General features: G+C 47.0%; 1 pseudogene; it reads left to right on the top strand.

The window, feature by feature from the left end:
- The first annotated feature begins 7,849 nt into the window (after positions 1 to 7,849).
- On the top strand, positions 7,850 to 9,121 carry LOC116822240 (E3 SUMO-protein ligase KIAA1586-like; annotated as a pseudogene).
- The last annotated feature ends 530 nt before the right edge of the window (positions 9,122 to 9,651 follow it).

Here is a 9,651-nt window from a genome sequence, read left to right as displayed (position 1 = left end):
CAGGATGGGACCTGCTCTCTCTCGCTGGCTGGGTCTGAGATGCCGCCTGCTCTGAGCATGTCCTGGGCATTCACCTCCCCACCAGTAGGGTCCTGTGCCTGGGCAGAGTACCTTCCGTTGTCAGGGCGCAGTGCCCGTGCTGACTCTGACTATGGGTCACGACCAGGGCACCTCGGCATTGCTGGCCAGCCCTCCAGGTCCCCCATTAACACCTCTGTGGGCAAATATAGTTACCCCTGTCCTTGGGGCCCTCCTTGGCCCCCACTTCAGATGTACCCTCCCATGGGCACCTTGAATGGGGTCCCGCTCACACCCCTCAGGGTCAGGTAGGTGTCGGGCACCATCCGATCTGAGGCCACCACCTCAGGCCGGGCCAGCGTCACCTCTGGCCTGTGTCCCAGTACCCAGGACCTCCCTCCATCTACCTCCAGGGAAACAAGGCACCTTTCCGGAGGGGCAGCCTGCGACCACCCTGTAAACCAAAAACTCGGAGCCTGGAGCATCCAGCCCCCAGAGAACTGAGCTGGGCCCTCCTCCCCCTTCGCAGGGCGTGGTACAGCAGCCCCCTTTCCTGCGAACGCTGCCCCTCATCCAGCTGAGTCCTCTACCAAGTTAACCTGTGTGGGGTCGGCTGCTCAGTCTGTCCTTGAGCCTGGGGCAATGGGACCGTATGTGGCCCTCTGGCCACACTGATAGCGCATATCCCATTGGTCCCCTCGAACTGGTCGTTGTCCACTACGCTACGCTTCCCTTGGGAGGGGGTTCTCCCTATTCCCCCTTTGGGAGTCCAGGATGACTCTCTCCCCATCGGTGCTTTTTTCTTTGGACTCTCCCTGCCCCACCCCGACCGGCTCTTCACAAAGTCATCGGCCAGCCGCCCTGGCATGTCGCGGGTTCTCTGGCTTTTGGTCCCTCAACCACAGCCTCAGGTCGGATGGGCACCGGTCAACAGTTGCTCCAGTACCAGCAGTTTAATCACGTCCTCCTTCGCTGAACCCCATCTGCCACTTGCTGCGCATATCCTCCATGCGGATGGCTAGTTGCAGATACCTCAGGGTTTTTTAACTGACTCCGGAACCTTTCCCGGATCAGTCTCACCAAACTCGCGCAGCAGGGCCTGCTTGAATGGTTCATAGTTCCCTTTCTCCTCTCCCAGCTGCGGTACATGCCACGGGCTTGGGCGTCCAGTAAGGGGGTGAACCCGGAGTGCCGCGAGCTATCTGGTGCAGCTCGCAGCCGTCTCAAAGGCATCCAGGAAATCATCCATGTCCTCCCGTCCTTACGCTGGGCCAGGATGCACTTATCAAAGCTCTGTGCAGTCCTGCCCCGCTGCCCCACTCACCGCAGCTGGGGCCCCGCTGCCCCTCAGCCTCGCCAGTTCCAGCTCATGATGACGCTCTCTCTTTCTCCTCCTGGTCATCTCTCGTCTCTCTTTTTCCTCGGTCTCTCTGTCTCTCACGATCCTCCACTCTCTCAGTTTGCTCTCTCTCACCTTCCAGCCGCTGCGCTCCATGGATGCCGAGCGTCGCCGGGACGATCCCCTGCTGGGAGCTTTGCTGGGAGGATCTCCTGCTGGCCGGGCAGTCCACGTGCCCAGCATTGATGGGGCTCCTCCCTCCCGCCCTCGGAAAGAATGGGTCCTCGAGCCCTCAGCCGCCGGTTGACCACTCCCAGCGGGGACAGACACTGGTGCCTGCGCTGCATCTGCCAGGCTGCTTCCCTCAGAGACAGGGATTAGTTCATTCAAGCGATCTCCCTCCTCCAGCTGGGCAATCAGCTGGTCCTTGGTAAGCCTCCCCCTTTGTAACCCCCTCTGCTTGCACAGCTGCAGCAGGTCACACTTGCGCCGCTTGGCATACATCTTCCTGCTGGCCACTCACAGGCCGGGGTGCTCGCCGCTCCCCACGGTTTCCAGGGAGACCCCTAGTGCACCAGCCCTTCTTGATGTCACCACCTCTCTGCCAGCGTCGAGCTGCAGACTCCTCTGCCCCTGGGACTGCTTGCTGCAATCCCCCGGGGGACCCTGTTACTGCAAAGTCCTTCTCACTTGGCACACCCTCCCAGGGGTTAATCACCCCTTCATTTTACTGCTCCAGTCACTTACTGCAGGAAGTGTCATCCACGGGGTGCAGTATCTCCCGCTGCTGCCACCAGTTGTCACGGAGTGTGGGGGAGTCTGGCCCTGCACCCCTCTTCCTGGGACTCACAGTGACCCTTAACCAGCCAGTAAAACAGAAGGTTTATTGGATAACAGGAACGCAGGTTACAGCAGAGCTTGTAGGCTCAGCCAGGACCCCACAATCAGGACCCTCTGGGGTCCTGGAACCTTAGCCCCCCTGAATTCCAACCACCCAGCCCCAAACTGAAACTAAACTTCCTTCCCTCCAGCCGGCCCCTTCCTTTGTCCCCCTTCCCGGGCAAAGGTGCTGACTCCCTCCCCCCTTACCTGGCTCAGGTTACGGGCTTAAATCCTGTCCCTCACCTAAAGACATCCCCTGCTCTCCCATCCCCCATGCAGACAGCCCCTACTCCATCACAGCAGGTATTCAATATTTTGTTTTCTCCGTATTTACTATACACTATTCAATCCCTGCTTTGAAGTCAGAATTATGAATTCCTCAGGGGCTTTTGTATGGTGCTCATCATTATATTATCCTGTTGCTTCACAAACATTAATTTCTCTCCACCGTACCCCTGGGAGATGAGGGGATATTGTCCCCATTGGACAGGTGAGGGGCTGAGGCACAGAGAGATTAAGATAAAAAAAAACACCAAGTTTGGTGCCCAATTTGAGATGCCTGAGATCTGATTTTTTTTCAGCGTATTTAGTATTATGTAACATGGTCTATGTTCAGAGCACAGCTTCCATTGACTTCAGTGGCTGCTGGAAGTGCTCTGAGCTTCTGCAAATCAGATCCCAAGGTCTCAAGTCAGGCACTGAGAAAATGAGGAGCACGCAATTCATGGCCACCTGTGAAAAGTTTGGTTTAAATGACATGCCCAACATCACACAGGAACTCTGTGGCAGAGGCAGGGATTGAATCCAGTTCGCCAGGATGGAATTCAGCTGCCTTAATCATGAGACTGCCCTTTCTTTTCCTGCAATTTCCTGCCTCATTCACTACACACCTTCCAAATTCTGCAACAAGAGAGGCAGCGGTCCTACAGACAATAGCCTCCTTTACTACACAACCCTGATTATCTCTAGAGCAGCTCCATCCTGTGCACTGAGTGAGGCAGGGGTTCTCTGGAGAAAATAGTAAGTGATCACATACTTAAAGATAATATCCTAATACATACACACATGAAGGCTGAATTAATTCCCCCTGGAATTCCCCCAGTTGTCTTGTGCCACCAGTCTTGAGCCTACCTCCTCCAGCTCTCAGACCCAGTCCTCTTCCCCACCAAACACTCAATCAGTTTCTCTCCTTACCCCCCGTCTCCCCACGGCATCCTCCAGTCTGTCTCACCTGTGTGCTCTATTGAAAATTGTGTTAAAATTGTAAGCTATAATTTAAGTCCTCAGAGTTTTCCTGGTGCTGCTTGCAGGCGAGGGAATTTTGTAGGGAAACATATGATTAGGGCGAGTTCTGCAAAGAGCCAGCCTAATGTAAAGGGAGTTGAGTTGTACCTCTCTGTTTTAGGGAGCAGCCTGCTTTGTCTCTCTCTGTATCTGGGTTCTTGTGTGTTAGGGTTCTAAATGTTAATAAAGCAGTGTTATACTGCAACCTTCCAGCAAGAGTAGTTTTAGCTGATTTTTCTGTTTGTATGCTGTGAACATAACAAACTGGCAACAAGGATGGGATTATGACAAAAAAAATAAAATAGCTACATATGGCAATATGGACAGTTTCCAGTTTAATGAAAAGGAGGAAGATTTTGCGACACCTACTCAGACTTGAGCAATGTTTTTATGAAAATGCTATAGAAGAAACTGATAAATGTTTTCCTAACATTGGTGGTATAAACCATCTTTACAACGTTTAAAGACTTGTTTTATACAAGAACCTGGTGAGCTGGAGTAGAAGTACATAATAGAGCTTCTAAAAAAGCATTATGCACCTGCCAAAAATTTAACACAATATTGTTTCCTCAGGGAAGCCAAACAGAAGGCAAAAGTATCTCTGAATTTTTGGCAAGCCTGAAAAAACTGTTGTTGTTACTTGTTGGTTTGGTAATTTTCTGAAAGAGGCTCTCAGATAAATTTGTTTTTGGAGTAAAACATTCTGAATTCTGAGAGAGGCTGTTGAATGTTGGGTATAAGAAGGAACTGCCTCTCGAGGAAACTGTGGAAACTGCTCTGTTAAAATTGACAGAGAAAAGTGTGCCAAACTTGAAAACAATCTGGTCCCATTGTGCCAGGCCTGGGAAGAAGGCCCTCAGCAAAGGGTGAAAAAGAGGACATGCAGCTCAGCACTACTCAGAAGATCCAAACAAAATGGAGGAAGCCTTGTTTCCACTCTTTAGGGACATCATACTGGCAGGAGCAAGGTTTATTTAACAAGCTGCAGTAAATGGGATAATGGGGACATGCCAGCTAGGCTTGCCACAGTGCATCACAATACACCAGAGGATATGCGGAGAGGAAGGAATAAGTGCTTACTGGGATAGGCACTGACTTCTCCTGTACCCGGGGGGTGCTCCACCCACCCAGCACCACTTTGCCCAACCCCCACCTCTTCCCTGCCTCTTTCCACCCCGCTCCTCCCCCTCTGACTTGCACACCACGAAACAACTGTTTGCAGTGGATGAGAGGCGTGAGGAAGAGTGATCAGTGGGGCCAACGGCAGAGGAGAGGTGCTGGGTGGCAGGGGGGAGCTAAGCACCCGCTAATTTTTCTCCGTGGAGTTGGTGCCTATGCCTACTGTAGCCCATAGGGCCAACCTGCTGGCTTGCTTGATTATATTCTGCCTTTATTTACTGGTTTGCTTTCTTATATTTGGCTTGCATTTTTGTATTGAATTACTTTATTGTGTTTGACTCTGTTAATTGTGAAGCCCTGTGGAAAGTGCTGGCCAGATTTGGCTGCCCTCCAAAATTTATTAAGGTCCTAAGGCTTTTCCATGATCAGATGACTGTCAGGGTTCTCTGTAATGGCCCAGAGACAGAATCTTTCATCATCAAAACCTGGGTTAAGCTAGGATATTGCCCCGGAGTTGGTGCCTATGCCTACTGTAGCCCATAGGGCCAACCTGCTGGCTTACGTTATTATAGTCCACCTTTATTTACCGGTTTGCTTTCTTATATTTGGCTTGCATTTTTGTACTGAATTACTTTATAGTGTTTGGCTGTAACGCAAGGAACCTACAGGCCTATATCCTGTATGATTAGCTTAGGCAAGTTAGCATAAGTATTGTTAAGTAAGCTGGTAACCTATGGCACATATGAATGGCCTAACTGTTACCCTTTTAGATTCTGCAGAACTAGATAGGTTTACCAGTGGCGTAGCCAGGTGGAGGGAACAGGGGGAGCAATAAAAAAAAAAGGCGCCACTCACTGTGGTGCTTTTACTCACCCGGCAGCGCTGCGGGTCTTCGGCGGCAGGCCCTTCACTTGCTCCAGGTGTCTGCAGCAGCACTGAAGGTCTCACCACCGAAGTGAAGATCCCACTGCCGAATTGCCACCCAAGACCTGGAGTGCTGCTGGGTGAGTAAAATAAAAGTGCTGCGGTGCTTTTTCGATCGCTCCCCTGGGTGAGTACAAAGGCACCAAGAAATTGACAAGGCACCACTTGTGCTCAGTGGGGGAGCAGCCGCTCCCCTCCTAGCTATGCTACTGAAGTTTACCTAAGAAAGTCTGGGCTTAATAGTAATCACAGGGTACACCATAGAAACATGGACGTGACAACCATTAACCACTTTGGGCAGAAATAACAGGTTTGAGAATGAGCTGACTGGCTAGCAGCAGTGGGTTTTGATCTTAGCTGCCTACCAGTGTGACATTTATTACTGATCACCAGAAGAACCATACTAATGCAGATGTGCTGTCCTGTTTGCCCCTTTACATGGGGAAACAGAAGTAAATTCTCTGTATAGAATTACTTTCCTAGATGGCTTGGCTTTGCCAACTAAGGAAATTGCTCTGGAAACTAGAAAAGACCCCCTTTTGGTTAAGATGATGCACTGTGCACTGCCAGAGTGGCCAAATCATATAACCAAAGAGCATCATAGTCCTTAACTCCAGTTTCCTGAAACAGTATCTGTGGAGAATAGCTGTCTGCTATGGGGACTACGTAATAACAAAGAGTTTTTATAGAAAAGGGCAGTGGTGAGCTGGAGCCGGTTCCCACCAGTTCACAAGAACCGGTTGTTAAAATTAGATGCCGGTGGAGAACCGGCTGTTAAAGGGTTGGGCAAGTGGGCAAACAGCTCCGGTCCACCGGAGTTGTGTGTTGTGGGGCGGCTGTATAGCAGGGGAGTTGTGCGGCTGGGAGAGGGTCTGCACAGTGGTAGGTGTGAGGGCTGGGGGTTGTGCGCTGGGGCGAGAAGTATAATGCTTGGGGTTGTGCAGTTCAGGTCACTTATGGTGTGTGTGGGAGAAGGGCTGTGTACAGTGTGTTGGGCTTGTGTTGCTGGGGCTGCTGTATGCTCTGCTGGGCCTGCACAAGGTTCTTGCAGCACAATGGATTGTTTGTTGAGTGTGGTGTAGATGGGGGCATTGCGCAGTGTAGGGGTTGTGTAGCTGTTGTGCCTTGGGTTGGCTGCCTAGGGCTTCTGGCAGCCAGCAGCTTGTTTGCTGAGCTGTAATTTATAAACCTCCTAAGGGGACTCAGACTTTCCACTGACTCTGGAATTTGCTGCAAATCCTGGAGGAGCCTGTATGATGAGGGCAGGAGGGAAGGGTGGACCCAAGACAGGGTGTGTGTGGAGGGGGCTCGTTTTATCCTCCAGGGGAAAATCAGCCCCCAGTTCTGCCTCTGGGTGGGTTCAGACCTCTCCTGCAGCAGCGTTTGGTAAGGCGAGCGGTGGCTAGCGGGGTAGGGTCCGTGCCCCTGTCCTGGTAAGCCAAATGGAGCAGCCTGTGCCCTGGTAGCACTTGGCTGTGATGTGCCCGGTGGCCGTCAGGCTGGCTGGCAGCAACTAGCTGTGGAGTTTGCAGACGGTTGCAGCCATACAAGTATCTGCACATTCCGTCTAGGTCACTTTCTGCAAACAAGCTGCCTGTTGCAGTTCTCAGAGCCTCAAGCGGACCCCAAAGAACCCGCCAAAGACCCGGAGCACCGTCGGGTTAGTAAAAATTAAAAAGGCACCTCTAGCCAGGGAAGGGATTCTCACTGGGCACGGGGTCCTCTTAGGCAGGGAGCCCGATTCGGGGGCATTGGTGGAATCGGCCTAAAACCGGCCCCGCCAATGTGGCCCTCAGGCCAAAAAGTTTATCCACCCCTGGTCTAGTTTATTATTTTATTAACAGGATCACACTTGCCTTGTTCGTTATGTTGATATGTGCATGTGAGTCAAATGTCATCACTGCCAAAGTTCGTCCTGTTGAAAGAGAGAGAGAGACAGACAGAAACATCTTGTTTCTTGTGTTAATTAATTGAAGTCGCACTTGCCTCGTTTGTGCACTTGTGCAACTGTTTTCTATACAATTCACCACAGACCGACTATGACTGGTCATTTGTTTCTAGTAAATTGTGTGTGATATTTTGGTGTTTAATACTAACTGGACTCTTATTCAAAGATTAAAGTGTTCTATTCAATATTATTTACCCTTGATAATGAAACGCCAGAAAAGCATTAGTGATTGGTTTTCCAGTAAAATGACAAAATCATTAGTTAGTAGTTCTAGTAGTGAAAATAATGATTTAAATACTGAAAACGCCAATGACAATTTTGGGGATGAAAATATCTTAAATGTTGAATCACCTGAAAATGTGTCCACAATGGAACAGGATTTACATGATTGTGAAAATGTAGTACCTGATTGTTGGACTTCCGAGCAGCCACAATATTTTTAGAAGAAATATAATGGGTTGATAATTGAAGGCAAAAAACTTGGCTGTTCCCAGTGTGCAAAGATGTCACATTTGGGGGTCCTTGGAGGAAAATCTTTACACATTTCTTTGGAATGGCAAAAGTGTACCATTAAAGCATCTGGAACTGATTAAAAAAAAAGTCAACAAGCTTCATTAAGAAAAAAATAAAAGAACATTTCGAATCTAGCTCTCATTTGAGAGTTATACATATTTTAAATGAATCTAAAAAAGAACCTCTTACTACAGTGATTGATAAACTTACTGAAAAAAAATATTCCAATAATCAGCAAAATTTTCAACATCATTTACAGCTTAGTAAAAAGAAACTGACCAATGTCAGATATGGAGGATGAAGTAAAGCTACAAATTAAGAATGAAACTGATTTAGGGAACTGCCTACATTCTCTATTTTCAGCCATCAGAATTGTAGAACATATTGCTGAATTAATAGGAAAACAAATTTTTAGTAAAATCTTCGAAAACTATTCAAAAATGTATATTATTTCAAGTAAAACTGTGCTTGTAATTCTTCTAAAATATGAATTACAAGATTCTTCACCAACAATTTTTCTTGATTTAGTGGAATTAGAATCAACAGAAGTAGAAAATATTTATAATGCTTTGAGACATATATTAACTGATACAAGATTTGACACAGAATATTTAAAGAAAAATTTAATCGGATTTTGTTCTGATGGCGCGAGAACCATGCTTGGAAATAAATCTGGAGTTGCTACAAGACTGATTCAAGATTTTCCAAACATTATAATTTGGCATTGTTTGAATCATCGGCTACAAGTGGCTTTAGATAATGCTATAAGTGATATCAATGAAATAAGCCATTTCAAGAATTTTTTGGACAAGATCTATGCAATTTTTCATCAGTCAAATAAAAGTCAGTTTGAACTTAAACAAGTTTCTGAAGAACTGTATATTGAAATAATCAAAATAGGCCATGTTTTTGGTCCACGATGGGCTTCTTGTAGCCTCAAAGCTGTCAAAGCAGTCTGGAGAGCTTATCCAGGTCTTTATATTTACTTTTCCAAAAATCAGAAATTTTCTGGCATGGCAAAAAGATTGGAAAAATGAAGATTTTTTTAAAAAGACTTGGCATTAATGATTGACATTTTGGACAAACTTTCATGATTATCAAATACACTGTGAGCGAAACAATTGAGTTTAACAAAGGCAGATAAGCTAATCAAACAAAAGATTGTTTTTTTCATATAATTAAAAGATAGTTTTGGTATACACCAAAATAAAATTAGTGAAAGGATAGAACGTGATGCTTTTAAATGCATGGAGTTTGAAGATAATGTAAGGTTTAAATCACTGCCACAAGAAAAATAGTAGAGTGCATTATTGAAAAAATGAAGGCAAGATTATTAAACGAAAACCACATCAAATATAAAGAAGATAATTTAGGTCATTCTTGGAATACACCTAAAATAGTTGAATTATTCAATATTATGGATCCCACTTCATGGAATGCTGAAGAAGTCAGGTTACCCTGGAAATCAGGAGAAGAAAAACTGCATGAAATAAGTAAATTCATAAAATTTGTAGTTGATTTAAATGATTTTCGTGACTATGTAGAAAATAACATTCAATCAAAAAATCTTCCTGATCCAGAAACAATAAGGAAAGCAAAGCAAATTATGAACACAATTGCAATT

The sequence above is a fragment of the Chelonoidis abingdonii genome, chromosome 5, assembly GCF_003597395.2.
Source record: "Chelonoidis abingdonii isolate Lonesome George chromosome 5, CheloAbing_2.0, whole genome shotgun sequence".
NCBI lineage: Eukaryota > Metazoa > Chordata > Testudines > Testudinidae > Chelonoidis > Chelonoidis abingdonii.
This window is presented reverse-complemented; position numbering and strand designations above follow the sequence as displayed.